Genomic DNA, 15,884 nt, shown 5'->3' with positions numbered 1-15,884 from the left:
CTCCCCGTTATCTACTGCACTGGTAATGTCCTCAAAATATTCCACTAAATTAGTTAAGCACGACATGCCCTTTATGAACCCATGCTGCGTCTGCCCAATGGAACAATTTCTATCCAGATGCCTCGCTATTTCGTCCTTGATGATAGATTCCAGCATCTTCCCTACTACCGAAGTTAAACTCACTGGCCTATAATTTCCTGCTCTCTGTATACCTCCTTTTTTAAACAGTGGTGTCACGTTTGCTAATTTCCAATCCACCCGGACCACCCCAGAGTCTCGTGAATTTTGGTAAATCATCATTAGTGCATCTGCAATTTCTCTAGCCATCTCTTTTAGCACTCTGGGATGCATTCCATCAGGGCCAGGAGACTTGTCTACCTTTAGCCCCATTAGCTTGCCCATCACTACCTCCTTAGTGATAACAATCCTCTCAAGGTCCTCACCTGTCATAGCCTCATTTCTATCAGTTGCTGGCATGTTATTTGTGCCTTCCACTGTGAAGACCGACCCAAAAAACCTGTTCAGTTCCTCAGCCATTTCCTCATCTCGCATTATTAAAACCCCCTTCTCATCCTCTAAAGGACCAATATTTACCTTAGCCACTCTTTTTTTGTTTTATATATTTGTAAAACCTTTACTGTCTGCTTTTATATTCTGAGCAAGTTTACTCTCATACTCTATCTTATTCTTCTTTATAGCTTTTTTAGTAGCTTTCTGTTGCCCCCTAAAGATTTCCCAGTCCTCTAGTCTCCCACCAATCTTTGCCACTTTATATGCTTTTTCCTTCAATTTGATGCTCTCCCTTATTTCCTTAGATATCCACGGTCGATTATCCCTCTTTCTACCTTACTTCCTTTTTGTTGGTATAAACCTTTGCTGAACAATGTGAAAAATCGCTTGGAAGGTTCTCCACTGTTCCTCAACTGTTCCACCATAAAGTCTTTGCTCCCAGTCTACCTTAGCTAGTTCTTCTCTCATCACATTGTAATCTCCTTTGTTTAAACACAAAACACTAGTATTTGATTTTACTTTCTCACCCGCCATCTGTATTTTAAATTCCACCATATTGTGATTGCTCCTTCCAAGAGGACCCCTAACTATGAGATCATGAATCAATCCTGTCTCATTGCACAGGACAAGATCTAGGACCACTTGTTCCCTCGTAGGTTCCATTACATAATGTTCTAGGAAACTATCGCGAATACATTCTATAAACTCCTCCTCAAGGTTGCCTTGACCGACCTGGTTAAACCAATCCACATGTAGATTAAAATCCTCCATGATAACTGCTGTACCATTTCTACATGCATCAGTTATTCCTTTGTTTATTGCCTGCCCCACCATAACATTTCAATTTGGTGGCCAATAGACTCCTCCTATCAGTGACATTTTCGCCTTACTATTCCTGATTTCCACCCAAATGGATTCAACCTTATCCTCCATAGCACCGATGTCATCCCTTACAATTGCCTGGATGTCATCCTTAAATAACAGAGCAACACCACCTCCCTTACCATCCACTCTGTCCTTCCGAATAGTTTGATACCCTCGGATATTTAACTCCCAGTCGTGACCATCCTTTAACCATGTTTCAGTAATGGCCACTAAATCATAGTCATTCACGATGATTTGTGCCATCAACTCATTTACTTTATTCCGAATACTACGAGCATTCAGGTAAAGTACACTTATGTTGGTTTTTTTACCTCTGTTTTGAATCTTAACATCTCCAGTTTTATTCCTTTTAGTATTACTGGGCCTATTCACTGAGCTCCCCTCAGTCACTGTACCTTGTACTGTCACCCTTTTTGATTTTTGACTATGTCTTCTCTGCCTTGCACTTTTCCCCTTACTTCCTTTTGCTTCTGTCCCTGTTTTGCTACCTTCCAACTTCCTGCATCGGTTCCCATCCCCCTGCCACATTAGTTTAAACCCTCCCCAACAGCTCTCGCAAACTGCACCAGTATCAAGACAGGGAAACAATCCTGCGCTGGGCCAGGCAAAACAGAACCTGTAAATGGGAAGGGCATCTCATTAGAGTCTACGGGGACATTGGGGCAGACCAAGCCAGGAGACAGGCCAAAATCAATAGAGTGAAAGCAGCTCTTCAGAAGAAAGACAAACGTTTTGGTATGCTGTACCCAGCCAAACACTAGGTCACATACCAAGAAAGAGAGTACTTCTTCACAGCCCCCGCCGAAGCAAACACGTTTGTCGAGGAACATGGGCTGGAAAGCCGACAGCAAGGATAGAAATAATGGGCCCCTGGTAAGGGGCAATAGCACGCTATCGGGGGCGGCGGGGGGGGGGGGGGGGGGGGGGGGGGGGGGGGGGGGGGGCGGTAGTGGAGAAGGGAGAGCAAGCGAGAGGTGTGCAAGGTAGGATGTGGAAAGGGCTGGTAGGAAACCGTAGAGGTTGGGTGAGGGAGAAGCTAGACAGTAACTCTTGAGAGGGGGGCCACCACACTAGCAGGAAAGCTAGCGCCGAGGACATGCAACAAAGCAGGGCCGCAGCGCGCCCTCAACAGGGGGGAAGGTGCCAGGCAGGGGGTGGGGGGGACCACTCAATAGAGACGGGAAAGCAAACGGGGATAGGAACAGGGAAAAGAGGGACAAAGGAGGGGTATACGGGAGAGGGGAGAAAAGGGGGGGGGAATGAGAGGGACCAGGGGGGGAACACAGGGAAGGAGGGCAAACAAGGCTCGAAAGAGAATAACAGTAGAGCTACAAAGTATCACAACCAAAGGCTCGGAACAAGGAATCGACCTAGTACGGTCTCTGGGCAAAGGGAAATCCCAGAGTGCAGGGGACTACACACGTGGTGGACACACAGTGGGCGGCCATGTCAGGTGACCCTGGACAAAGGGAAACCCCGGAGCGCAGGGACCCGACCGCATGGAGAGAGCAGTGACAGCGGCCATCCTGGACGGCCCCCTAATAAAGGGAAACCTCGGAGGGCAGGGGCCCGACCGCATGGAGAGAGCAGTGACAGCGGCCATCCTGGACGGCCCCCTAATAAAGAGAAACCCCGGAGGGCAGGGGCACGTCCACCAGGTAAGTCTGGTTAATCCCACAGGAGCGAGGGGGCGGAAGCCCCCCACCAGGATAGTCACCTGGAACGTAAGGGGACTCAACGGCCCAGTGAAAAGATCCAGAGTCCTCACCCACCTAAGAAATATGAAAGCCGACACAGTCTTCCTCCAAGAGACACACCTGAGAGAGCAGGACTGACTGCAGGTAAGAAAGGGCTGTGTGGGGCCGAACTACTATTCCTGATATGGGACAAGGGCCAGGGGGGGTGGCAATACTGATCAGCAAGAAGACGATGTTTAGGGCGACAAAGACAGTTACAGACCCAGGGGAACGGTACGTCATGGTCAGCGGGGCCCTGGATGGGGCACCGGTATTACTAGTTAATGTGTACGAGCCCAACTGGGACGACACGAGCTTTATCAAAAAGACCATGGCAGAAATCCCGGACATAGCGATGCACCGACAAATCATGGGGGGGACACTTCAACTGTGTACAGGACCCAACGACTGGCAGATCAAGCTCCAAAATGGGGAAAAGTTCAAGCATTGCAAGGGAACTCGGTCACTTATGGAACAGATGAGAGAAGGTTCACCCATCCAGGGAAGAAGGAGTTCTTCTCCCCAGTGCACAATGTATACACCAGAATTGACTTCTTTGTGCTGGGGAAAACGGTGCTTCCAGGGATAGACAAAGTGGAATACTCCGCAACTGTGATATCCCACCACATTCATAGATATCATAGATATCATAGAATTTACAGTGCAGAAGGAGGCCATTCGGCCCATCGAGTCTGCACCGGCTCTTGGAAAGAGCACCCTACCCAAGGTCAACACCTCCACCCTATCCCCATAACCCAGTAACCCCACCCAACACTAAGGGCAATTTTGGACACTAAGGGCAATTTATCATGGCCAATCCACCTAACCTGCACATCTTTGGACTGTGGGAGGAAACCGGAGCACCCGGAGGAAACCCACGCTCAAACGGGGAGAATGTACAGACTCCACACAGACAGTGACCCAAGCCGGAATCGAACCTGGGACCCTGGAGTTGTGAAGCCATTGTGCTATCCACAATGCTACCATGCTGCCCTAATCATGCCACACTACATTCCACACTACATGGACATGAGGCTGGAGACGGGCAGGGCCCAACGCCCCACATGGCGGTTGGACATTGCCCTACTAGCTGACAAGGCCTTCAATGAAAAGATATCACAAGCCATAGCAGAGTACACGGAGAACAACCAAAACGGGGAGGTTTCACCCTCCACGTTCTGGGAAGCGCTAAAGGTAAGAGGGGAAATGATTGTTTTCAAAACGCGAAGAGATAGGGAGGAAAGGGTGGCTAGGCAGCAGCTGGTCGACTCCATACTGGAGGTAGACCGTAAATACTCCAAGGCCCCGACCATAGAGCTCCTGGTGGAGAGGAAAGAGCTACAAAAGAACTTTGATCTGCTCTCCACCAGGAAAGTAGTGCACCAACTCCGCCAGGCACGTGGGACCCTATACGAACACGGAGACAAAGCCAGCGCCTGTTGGCACACCAGCTGAGAAAGCAGGCAGCCACCAGAGAAAGTGCACAAATCAGGGATACCAGAGGCACATTAGAAACAGAACCAGAAAAGATCAACAAAACCTTCATGGCCTTCTGCCAAGGGCTGTACACCTCAGAGCCCCCAATGGGCGAGTCTGGGATGAAACGGTTCCTTGATGGACTGGACATACCAGTCGTGGGGGAGGGAAGAAAATGGGGCCTGGTAGCACCACTAGCACTGGGAGAGATCATGGACAGCATTAGTTCCATGCTGGCGGGGAAGGCACCGGGACCAGACGGGTTCCCGGTGGGCATCTACTAAAACATTTGCAAAAGAACTGGCCCCGCACCTGTGGGAGATGTTCACAGACTCACTAGCTAGGGGCACACTGCCACCTACACTAGCACAGGCCTCAATCACGCTGATACCTAAGAAAGACAAAGACCCAACGGAATGTGGGTCATACAGACCCATCTCACTGCTGAACACAGATGCCAAAATACTGGACACAATCCGAGACAAAAGGCTAAAAGACTGCATACCAGAAGTGGTCACAGAGGACCAGACGGGTTTTGTCAAAGGTAGGCAGTTAACCTCGAACATAAGGCGCCCGCGAAACGTGATAATGACCCCACCTGGGGAGAGAACACCAGAGGTGATCGTCTCCCTAGCCGCAGAAAAGGCCTTCGACAGGGTCGAATGGAAATACCTCATAGAGGTACTGGAGCATTTTGGGTTTGGAACTGGGTTCACCTCCTGTGTAAAACTCTGATACAACACTCCCATGGCGAGTGTATGGACCAACAACACCAACTCCCGATACTTCCAGCTGCACAGTGGCACCAGACAAGGATGCCCACTGTCCCCGCTGCTATTCGCTCGAGCTATCGAACCACTAGCAATCGTGCTCAGAGCAGCAAAAAACTGGAGGGGGATCCGAAGGGGCGGCAGAGAGCACCGTCTCACTCTATGCAGACGGCCGAGCAAATAAGGGGATGGATCAAGGAACCAGAAGCCGAGTGGATGCGCACGGAGAGGCCTCCTGCATGGGGACCTCCCTCCGGGCCCTCACCACGGTGGCACTCCCAGCCCCAACCAAAATACACTCCAGCAGCCCGGTGGTGAAAGCCACCCTCCAGTCCTGGAACCAGCAACGGCAGCAATTTGGCCTGACCCAAATGTCAGACAAAGCTTCCATCTGCAACAACCATAGGTTCACACCAGTGCTGACTGACGCCATCTTTAAAAAGTGGGGACAGGACAGAGGGACACTGACAGTCAGGGACCTATACACGGACGGCAGGATCACAACACTGGACGAACTGACAGAGAAATTCCAGCTGGCCAGGGGGAACGAGCTAAAGTACCTGCAACTCAAAAACTTCCTACGAAAGGAGACAAGGACGTATTCACAACTGCCATGACAGACATTACTGGAAGTGTTACTGGACGCAAGCACCCTAGATAAAGGGAACTGTAGCGACATGTATGACCGACTGATAGAAAGGGCCGACATCGTACTGGACGCAACAAGAAAGAAATGGGAGGATGACCTGGGGATTGAGATAGGGTGGGGACTCTGGAGCGAAGCACTGCATAGGATCAACTCCACCTCCACGTGCGCAAGGCTCAGCCTGACGCAGCTAAAGTGGTACATAGAGCCCACTTAACAAGAACCCGTACAAGTAGGTTCTTCCCGTAGGTGGAGGTGCCAAGTGAACGGTGCCAAGGAGGCTCGGCTAACCACGCCCACATGTCCTGGTCTTGCCCCAGACTTGTGGAGTACTGGACAGCCTTCTTCGAGGCAATGTCCAAAGTGGTGGGGGTGAGGGTGGAGCCATGCCCGAAAGTGGCTGACATCAGGGTATCAGACCAGCCAGATCTATTCCTGGGAGGAGGGCGGACGCCCTTGCCTTTGCCTCCATGATTGCCCGCCATAGAATCCTGTTCGGCTGGTGGTCATCAGCACCACCCAAAGCTGCAGACTGGCTGTCCGACCTCTCGGAATCTCTCCAAATGGAGAAAATCAAATTCGGCATCCGAGGGTCAGGGGGTAGCTTCCACAGAACGTGGGAGCCATTCACCCAATTGCTCCGGGACCTGTTCGTGGCCAATGAACAAGCAGAAGAATAGCCAGGTAGCCAAGAATCAGGGGAAAGTAGCCGAGGCTGGGGAGGGATGGATAGCAGCTAAACCCCAGAGAAAAGAAAGGCAAACCACAGGAGAAGGGGAAGGGGGAAGGGGGCAGAAGTGGGGTGGAAGGGGGAGGAGACATGGAACAATAGAGGGGAACTAGTGAGATGGGGGGAGGCAAGGGAATTACAGCCAGAAGGAGGGCACGGGAAACAATAACAAACTTGCCATCTACAGGAGCAGAGAACAAGGAAAATCCGGGCGAAAGACGGCACGAACGGCTGAAGCGGAGGTGATCGCGAGATGACAACGGCAGCGAAAACTGTCCGGGAGAAGCAAGCGAAAACACCAACATCAGATCCATTTGCATATTACCCTCTGTAATTGTTCTGTAATTGTTTCCCCGGCGCCCAAATGTATATGTACCCCCTCCAGTTCCCCCCCCCCCCACAAACAGATGCCTATGTACGTGCTGAAAACAATATTGCCAATTGTACAGAGCTGCTGTTGTTGAGCTAGCACATAATACCCTACCAGTTATTTTATTCTAACTTTTTTTGTTGTTGTTTGTTTTGTTTTTTGTGCGTGCTCCCTTCTCTTCTATGTATATATATATATATATATTCTATTTTGTGTACACAACGGTAAATATACTTTGTTCAAAAACCCAGTAAAAACATTTATTTAAAAAAAAAGAGCCCTAGCTAAACTGGAGTCTATGGAAATCAGGGAGGAAACTCTCCACTGGTTGGAGTCATGCCGAGCACAAAGGAAGATGGTTGTGATGGTGTAATTCATAAGACCATAAGACCATAAGACAGGAGCGGAAGTAAGGCCATTCGGCCCATCGAGTCCACTCCACCATTCAATCATGGTTGATTTCAACTCCATTTACCCGCGCTCTCCCCATAGCCCTTAATTCCTCGAGAAATCAAGAATTTATCAATTTCTGTCTTAAAGACACTCAACGTCCCGGCCTCCACCGCCCTCTGTGGCAATGAATTCCACAGACCTACCACTCTCTGGCTGAAGAAATTTCTCCTCATCTCTGTTCTAAAGTGACTCCCTTTTATTCTAAGGCTGTGCCCCCGCGTCCTAGTCTCCCCTGCTAATGGAAACAACTTCCCTACGTCCATCCTATCCAAGCCATTCATTATCTTGTAAGTTTCTATTAAATCTCCCCTCAACCTCCTAAACTCCAATGAATATAATCCCACGATCCTCAGACGTTCATCGTATGTTAGGCCTACTATTCCTGGGATCATCCGTGTGAATCTCCGCTGGACCCGCTCCAGTGCCAGTATGTCCTTCCTGAGGTGTGGGGCCCAAAATTGCTCACAGTATTCTAAATGGGGCCTAACTAGTGCTTTATAAAGCCTCAGAAGTACATCCCTGCTTTTATATTCCAAGCCTCTTGAGATAAATGACAACATTACATTTGCTTTCTTAATTACGGACTCAACCTGCAAGTTTACCTTTAGAGAATCCTGGACTAGGACTCCCAAGTCCCTTTGCACTTTAGCATTATGAATTTTGTCACCGTTTAGAAAATAGTCCATGCCTCTATTCTTTTTTCCAAAGTGCAAGACCTCGCACTTGCCCACGTTGAATTTCATCAGCCACTTCTTGGACCATTCTCCTAAACTGTTTAAATCTTTCTGCAGCCTCCACACCTCTTCAATACTACCTGCCCCTCCACCTATCTTTGTATCATCGGCAAACTTGGCCAGAATGCCCCCAGTCCCGTCATCTAGATCGTTAATATATAAAGAGAACAGCTGTGGCCCCAACACTGAACCCTGTGGGACACAACTTGTCACCGGTTGCCATTCCAAAAAAGAACCTTTTATCCGAACTCTCTGCCTTCTGTCTGACAGCCAATTGTCAATCCATGTTAGTACCTTGCCTCGAATACCATGGGCCCTTATTTTACTCAGCAGTCTCCCGTGAGGCACCTTGTCAAAGGCCTTTTGGAAGTCAAGATAGATAACATCCATTGGCTCTCCTTGGTCTAACCTATTTGTTATCTCTTCAAAGAACTCTAACAGGTTTGTCAGGCACGACCTCCCCTTACTAAATCCATGCTGACTTGTCCTAATCCGACCCTGCACTTCCAAGAATTTAGAAATCTCATCCTTAACGATGGATTCTAGAATTTTGCCAACAACCGAGGTTAGGCTAATTGGCCTATAATTTTCCATCTTTTTTCTTGTTCCCTTCTTGAACAGGGGGGTTACAACAGCGATTTTCCAATCCTTTGGGACTTTTCCTGATTCCAGTGACTTTTGAAAGATCATAACTAATGCCTCCACTATTTCTTCAGCTATCTCCTTTAGAACTCTAGGATGTAGCCCATCTGGGACCGGAGATTTATCAATTTTCAGACCTTTTAGTTTCTCTAACTTTCTCCTTTGTGATGGCAACCATATTCAACTCTGCCCCCTGACTTTCCTGAATTGTTGGGATATTACTCATGTCTTCTACTGTGAAGACTGACGCAAAGTACTTATTAAGTTCCTCAGCTATTTCCTTGTCTCCCATCACTAGATTACCAGCATCATTTTGGAGCGGCCCAATGTCTACTTTTGCCTCCCGTTTGTTTTTAATGTATTTAAAGAAACTTTTACTATCATTCCTAATGTTACTGGCTAGCCTACCTTCATATTTGATCCTCTCCTTCCTTATTTCTCTCTTTGTTATCCTCTGTTTGTTTCAGTCTTCTCAGCTCCAGGACATCACTGCAGGAGTTGATTATGGTAGTGCCCTGGGCCCAACCACCTTCAGCTGCTTCATCTACTGACCTTCCTTCCATCAGAAGGTCAGAAGCGAGTGTCATAATATACACACCAGTATATCATGGTGCAGACACTGATAATTGCAAAATGTTCAGCATCGTTTGCGACTCCTCGGATACGGAAGCTGTCCATGTCCAAATGCAACACGACCTAGACAATATTCAGTGAAGACCGAAGTATTTATAACCACCTTTATAGCCAGAAGTGCCCAATGGTTGATCCATGTCAATGTCCTCCTGCAATGTCCTCTTGCATCATAGCTGTCACTCTTAAGCTAGTTTGATTCACTCCACATGATATCAAAAAATGGCTGACAGGACTGGATACTGCAAAGGCTGTAGGCCATGACAACATTCCGGCAATTGTACAGAAGACTAATGCTTCAGAGCTAGTCATCCCATATTGCAGCACCACTGCACCACTCGTACGTTCCTGGTAATGTGGAAAATTGCCTAGTACATTCTGGAACAAATCCAATCTGACCTGTTACTGCCCCAACATTCTACTTCTCAGTCATCAACAAAGTGTTGGAAGGTGTTGTCGACAGGGCTATAAATTGACACTTAAGCAGCAGTAACCTGCTCATCAATGCTCTGTTTGGATTCAGGACTACTCAGTTCCAGACTTCCTTAGAATCTTGACCCACACATGGTGAAAAGCTCTGCTCACATTGACCCTGCTCGAATGGGCAGTTAATTGGCTGCAGTTGTTATACTGACCTGACAGATTAGCCAGTTCTGTGGATGGGTTGTCTCCAGCACAATTAAACAAGTGTTAAAGATCACTTGAAATGAAATGAAATGAAAATCGCTTATTGTCACGAGTAGGCCTCAATTAAGTTACTGTGAAAAGCCCCTAGTCGCCACATTCCGGCGCCTGTCCGGGGAGGCTGGTACGGGAACTTAAGTTCAGCTTAAACTCAGTGATTCTTTTTGTTGGGTTGTTCTATTTCAGTTCGATTGCACCCTTCTAAGAACATGAAAACCTACAGAAACCATAGGCCAATGTGTTAATAATTTTAAGCGGAGAAAAACCTATCCATTCCCCTAGTTTATGTCTCCTGAGATTATTTATGTATTTCCTGGTTACAGGATCATTGCTTTCCATGCAGTTGAAGAATGGAGTCTGAGAACCTGTTTATGCGCTGCAATATAAAAATAAGCGTTCCCAAGTGTGTTGATTGCTGCTACATTGCTGTCTGTTTTCAGAATTTATGCCTTTGCTGTCTGTTTTCTCAGCACTATTATTTTAGTGCGCCTGTCAGTTAACCTTTTTTCACTTGCAGATTTGACTCTAACGTTTTCCTGTCTAGAACATCCCCTTCATATTGATTCACTTGGGAATTGGGGCCATGACTGGTAAATTAGATTTAATTTTGAAGAGAAATGTTCTGCATGTTGGGAGGTCAAATGCTGACTGCACATATACCCCTCTGAGGGAAGATTTAAAGCCAGTGTGATAGGAAAAACTCTCCGCATTCTAGATCTCTTAAGGTTACAATATTAATCTTGAGTCTTTGTTACCAGATACCTTCAAAGACACTTTAGAAAAGCATAGACTTTTCTGGTGATTTAATCAAGGTTTATAAGACAACATGGGATTTAGCTTATATAGAATATTAGAACCATAAAATCCCTACAATGTAGAAGGAGGCCATTTGGTCCATTGAGTCTGCACCGACCCTTTGAAAAGGCACCCTATACATGCCCACTCCCCTGTCTACCCTGCAGCCGCACAACCTAACCTGCACATCCTTGAACACTAAGGGGCAATTTAGCCCACCCAAACCACCTAACCTGCACATCTTTGGACTGTGGGAGGAAACCGGAACACCCAGAAGAAACCTACGCAGAAACGGGGAGAACATGCAAAGTCCACACAGACAGTCACCCAAGATTAGAATTGAACCCGGGTCCCTGGCGCTGTGAGGCAGCAGTGCTAACCACTGTGGCGCCCTTATATCTGTGAAGACAAATTGTTTCAATTACATAAGCTAGGAGGGGCCGGGATTACTCTTATAAGTTATATAAAGGCAAAATAGGTTAGTTGTGAGGAAATACCATTTTCCTCAGAAAGTGAGAGTTCTATCAGTTCAGGCACTGAATGCTGATTTACTGATTTCCTTAAAGTGAGAGCTGGACGTGTTCTTTAGGTTGGAAGTCCCCTTGTACAAGACGTAGGTGGTTAGTAACATTAACAAAGTTTATAGCAGTTTCTAGGACCAACTTTCTTCATTTAAGGGAGTTGGGAAAGCATTTTCCAACCTTTTCCCTCTAATTGGCCGCAGTCTTTAATCGCGTTTTTCACCTCTCTCTGGAAGTTAGATAATGGACAGAAGCCTAACAACATGCTGACTGTTCAACAGCCATGACCTTACAATTCATGATTAACACTGAGTCATTAGCATATTGGCAGACAGACAAATGAATTAAAATCATTAACACCGAAGCAAAATACTCCGATGTTAAAAAATGAAAAATTGCTCAAGGACTTACATGGGACAAAATGGTTTAATTTCATGGGACACCAGCTCCAAAACTGGGAGAGCAGGAAACTGTATCTTTGCAATAAGCTGCGCCTGTACTGAGCTGGGGTCAAAGATCTAGTGGAACGAATAAACCTGTTAATGAGGTTCCAAGCTGATAACAGGGGCGATCTATCGGCCACGTTACGCCCAAAACTTCGAAAGAGCTGATGCTCCAGTCCCCCGCTGCTGTCGGCATCGAGGTTCACACCAGTGGAACGATGCAAATTTGTCGTTAAGACCAATTTGCATCCTATTAACGCCAAGCACCATATTCTCCAGGTCCATGTGATTCTCTGGTCCTTTGGTGCAGCTGTTGACAAGTAAGGTCCTGACGTGGTGGACATCGCGGTGGGCTAAGTGGGTACCTCTTTAAGGGAATTGCCCCCAAAGTCCATCAGAGGGCCATACCCCCCCCCACACCCACAATACAAGAGCTGCTCACCCCACCCCCACCAGACAGCCCACCAGAGACCCCAAATTAAAGAGACCCCTATCAGAGACCCGCTAATTAATGAAGACCCACCAGAGATCCTCTCCTAATTAGTGAGATCCTCACCAGAGACCCTCTAATTAGAGAGATCCCTACCAGAGACCCATCCATAATAGAGACCCCCACCAAAGAGCCCCCATAAGAGGGACCCTTGCCTGGGAGCCTCGCATAAGAGAGACACTGGAAGCTAGGGAGCAGTCCAGACAGAGGCCGTGAAAAATAAAATCACTGCTTTAACCCTCACCTGTGCAATACACCTGCTGGCTCTGGCAGAGGAAGCAGCACCTGTCAATTCCTGGAAAAAGAAAACCAGTCAGCTGGGTTTAACCCCTCAGACCTTTGATCTGCACGCCTTTGGGATTGGGACTAGCTTCCTGATTTGCACTCCCAAACAGAAAATCCTGTCCTCAGTACAGCTAGGTACATTTAGGGAGGAAACTGGAGAAATGAAGGGAGGTGGAGGTGGAGTAACTTTACTAGTTAAAGATGACACAATGGCAGCAGTAAACAACATGTTAATTGAAGTAAAATCAATTCAGAATCCACATAAATTGAGTTAAATGATAAGAAGGAAGCTGTTGTGATACAGCGATATACACCTTTAAGGGACCGTATCTGAAACTGCTGTCAATCATTAAAGAACTTGGCAGGCTGTGATATATTAGTTCCATGACTTGCAGGCAGTTGGCAAACATCAGTGGTCAAGGTCAGACATGTGCCTCACAGCCGTACAGTCAACTTTATCTCCATATAGATTTATCTTCAAATAAATAACACACATTACTATTTCATCAATCCTTGGATATGATTGGAATGTTGGATATGATTGGTATGTTTACAGAGAAATCATGGATAAGTCAAATTCAGATGACACAAAATTACGGTTATGTCAAAGTTATGACTCTCGTCAGCAGAATAGCAAATCACAGAGAACAAGGCCCGTGAGAAGACAAAATTCTGCACTGGTAACTCTGGATTAGCCAAAGCTTGTCATATGAACACAGCAACAAATGAGAGTGGAGATAGACCACAAGAAAGCAAGAAATCATTGAGCACTGGGAAAACCATCATTTGACATCAAGATCTCCCTAGAACATAGAACATAGAACATAGAACAGTACAGCACAGAACAGGCCCTTCGGCCCTCGATGTTGTGCCGAGCAATGATCACCCTACTTAAACCCACGTAACCCGTATACCCGGTAACCCAACAATCCCCCCATTAACCTTACACTACGGGCAATTTAGAATGGCCAATCCACCTACCCCGCACATCTTTGGACTGTGGGAGGAAACCGGAGCACCCGGAGGAAACCCACGCACAAACGGGGAGGACGTGCAGACTCCACACAGACAGTGACCCAGCCGGGAATCGAACCTGGGACCACTGGAGCTGTGAAGCATTGATGCTAACCACCATGCTACCGTGAGGCCCCTGTGAAAGAATATGTAGAGCTTGCGAATATGGCTAAATCTGTGTGAAAATTAGAAGTGTCTGACGGAGGTCACCCATCTCTTTTCAATGCCGTTGCCTCAAAGACTATGAAGGTGCTCCAGGATTTTACACTGCAGCACAATAACACCAACAACATGTTTAACTGCATCCACGGCACGGTGGACTGAATCACCCACATCCAGACATGCTAAGCAGAAAAAGATTACTGAGTTTTTCCAGACCTAACTCCCAGCATTTTTCACTGCAGATCTCGAGCCTTTTACTAGGTCGGGTCAGTGTAAGGTGTGAACAAAACAAACAAAGATTTTTTTTCACACATTTACTGCTTTTCTGTGTTTTTATTTGGCATTTGAATCTCTTGTCTTTGGCATAGACAGCATTTGCACGCATATTGAGTTACACTGAGATGCATTCTTGTGGGAATGGGACCTCCTCGGCTGTCGCAAAGCTCTGCTTAACACAGATTTGCGGGTGGATCCCCTGGGATTTGATTCTTGGGATTTTACTATATGTTGAAGAAGACGACTATAACAAGATTTACAGTCTAACAGGGGTATATAAAAGACCATTATATATTGGAAAGGAATTCAAGGAAGAGAACATCCAGACAATTTATAAGGCGAGTAGCAGGACATGAAATAATAATCATGGAAAATTATTATTACTACCCACAATTGAACTGGCATAAAGAAGAAAAGGGAAGTGAGTTTTGTTTAACTCTGTATACAGGGTTCCTTTCTCAGTACTCATGGGACGGAATTCTACGACCGTTGGATTCGCTTTCTCCGCTGGCATGGCATCTCATCCACAGGTTTCCCGGAGGCATGTGGTGACCTCAATAGGAAATCCCATTGACAAGCGGCGGGAACAGAGACTCCCAGCACCAACGAACGGCGCGCCACCGAGAAACACACAGATGGGTGACTGGAGAATCCTGCCCATGAGGTTCATAGAGAAAAGAATCACTGTGCAATATTGTAATTGGTAGTGAACCAAAATGGATAAGGGGAGTAACGGCCAGAAACCAAAAATATAATCATAAAGTCAGGATGGATTTCAAAAGGGACAATTTTGTTTGACTGACCATATTGATTTGTTTTGAGTAGATAATAGAGAGGGTTTTAGAGTACCCAATTCAACTTTTTCCAATTAAGGGGCAATTTAGCATGGCCAATCCACCTACCCTGAACATCTTTGGTTTGTGGAGGCGAAACCCACGCAAACATGGGGAGAATGTGCAAACTCCACACGGACAGTGACCCAGAGCCGGGATCGAACCTGGGACCTCGGCGCTGTGAGGCAGCAATGCTAACCACTGTGCCACCGTGCTGCCCTAGAGAGGGTATATAATGATAATGAAGTAGATACAACTAATCTGAATTTTCAAAAGGCCTCCAATAGGTGTTCTATAATGACTAAGGTCAAAGAATGTAAACTCAGGGGACAGGTAGCAGAATAGATTGTTAGTGACTGAGAGAGCGCTTTTGATCCTGGCCCTGGGTCACAGTCCATGTGGAGTTTGCACATTCTGCCCATGACTGTGTGGGTCTCACCCCACCACCCGACGACGTGCTACATTGCCTCTTAATTGGAATTTTTTTTAACAAAGATTAAAAGTGATGTTTCACAAATCTCAGTACGAGGACTGCTGCCTTGCATAATTCATATTTTCAATTTTGACTTTGGGGTCAAAAAGACAGTTTGAAAATTTGCCCATGACAGCAAATTGGGGGGGGGGGGGTGGCTATTGTTACTACTGAGGAGGACTATAACAAATTACAGAAGATTATTAATACGCTTGCAGAAGGAGCATATAATTGGCAAATTGAGTGCAGTATAGATGAATGTGAGGGAGTACATTTTGGTAGGAAGAATAGGGAAGCCACTTATTGTTACTTAGAAGGTATAACTTG

This window comes from Scyliorhinus canicula, chromosome 5 (genome assembly GCF_902713615.1).
Source record: "Scyliorhinus canicula chromosome 5, sScyCan1.1, whole genome shotgun sequence".
NCBI classification, from domain to species: Eukaryota; Metazoa; Chordata; class Chondrichthyes; order Carcharhiniformes; family Scyliorhinidae; genus Scyliorhinus; species Scyliorhinus canicula.
This window is presented reverse-complemented; position numbering follows the sequence as displayed.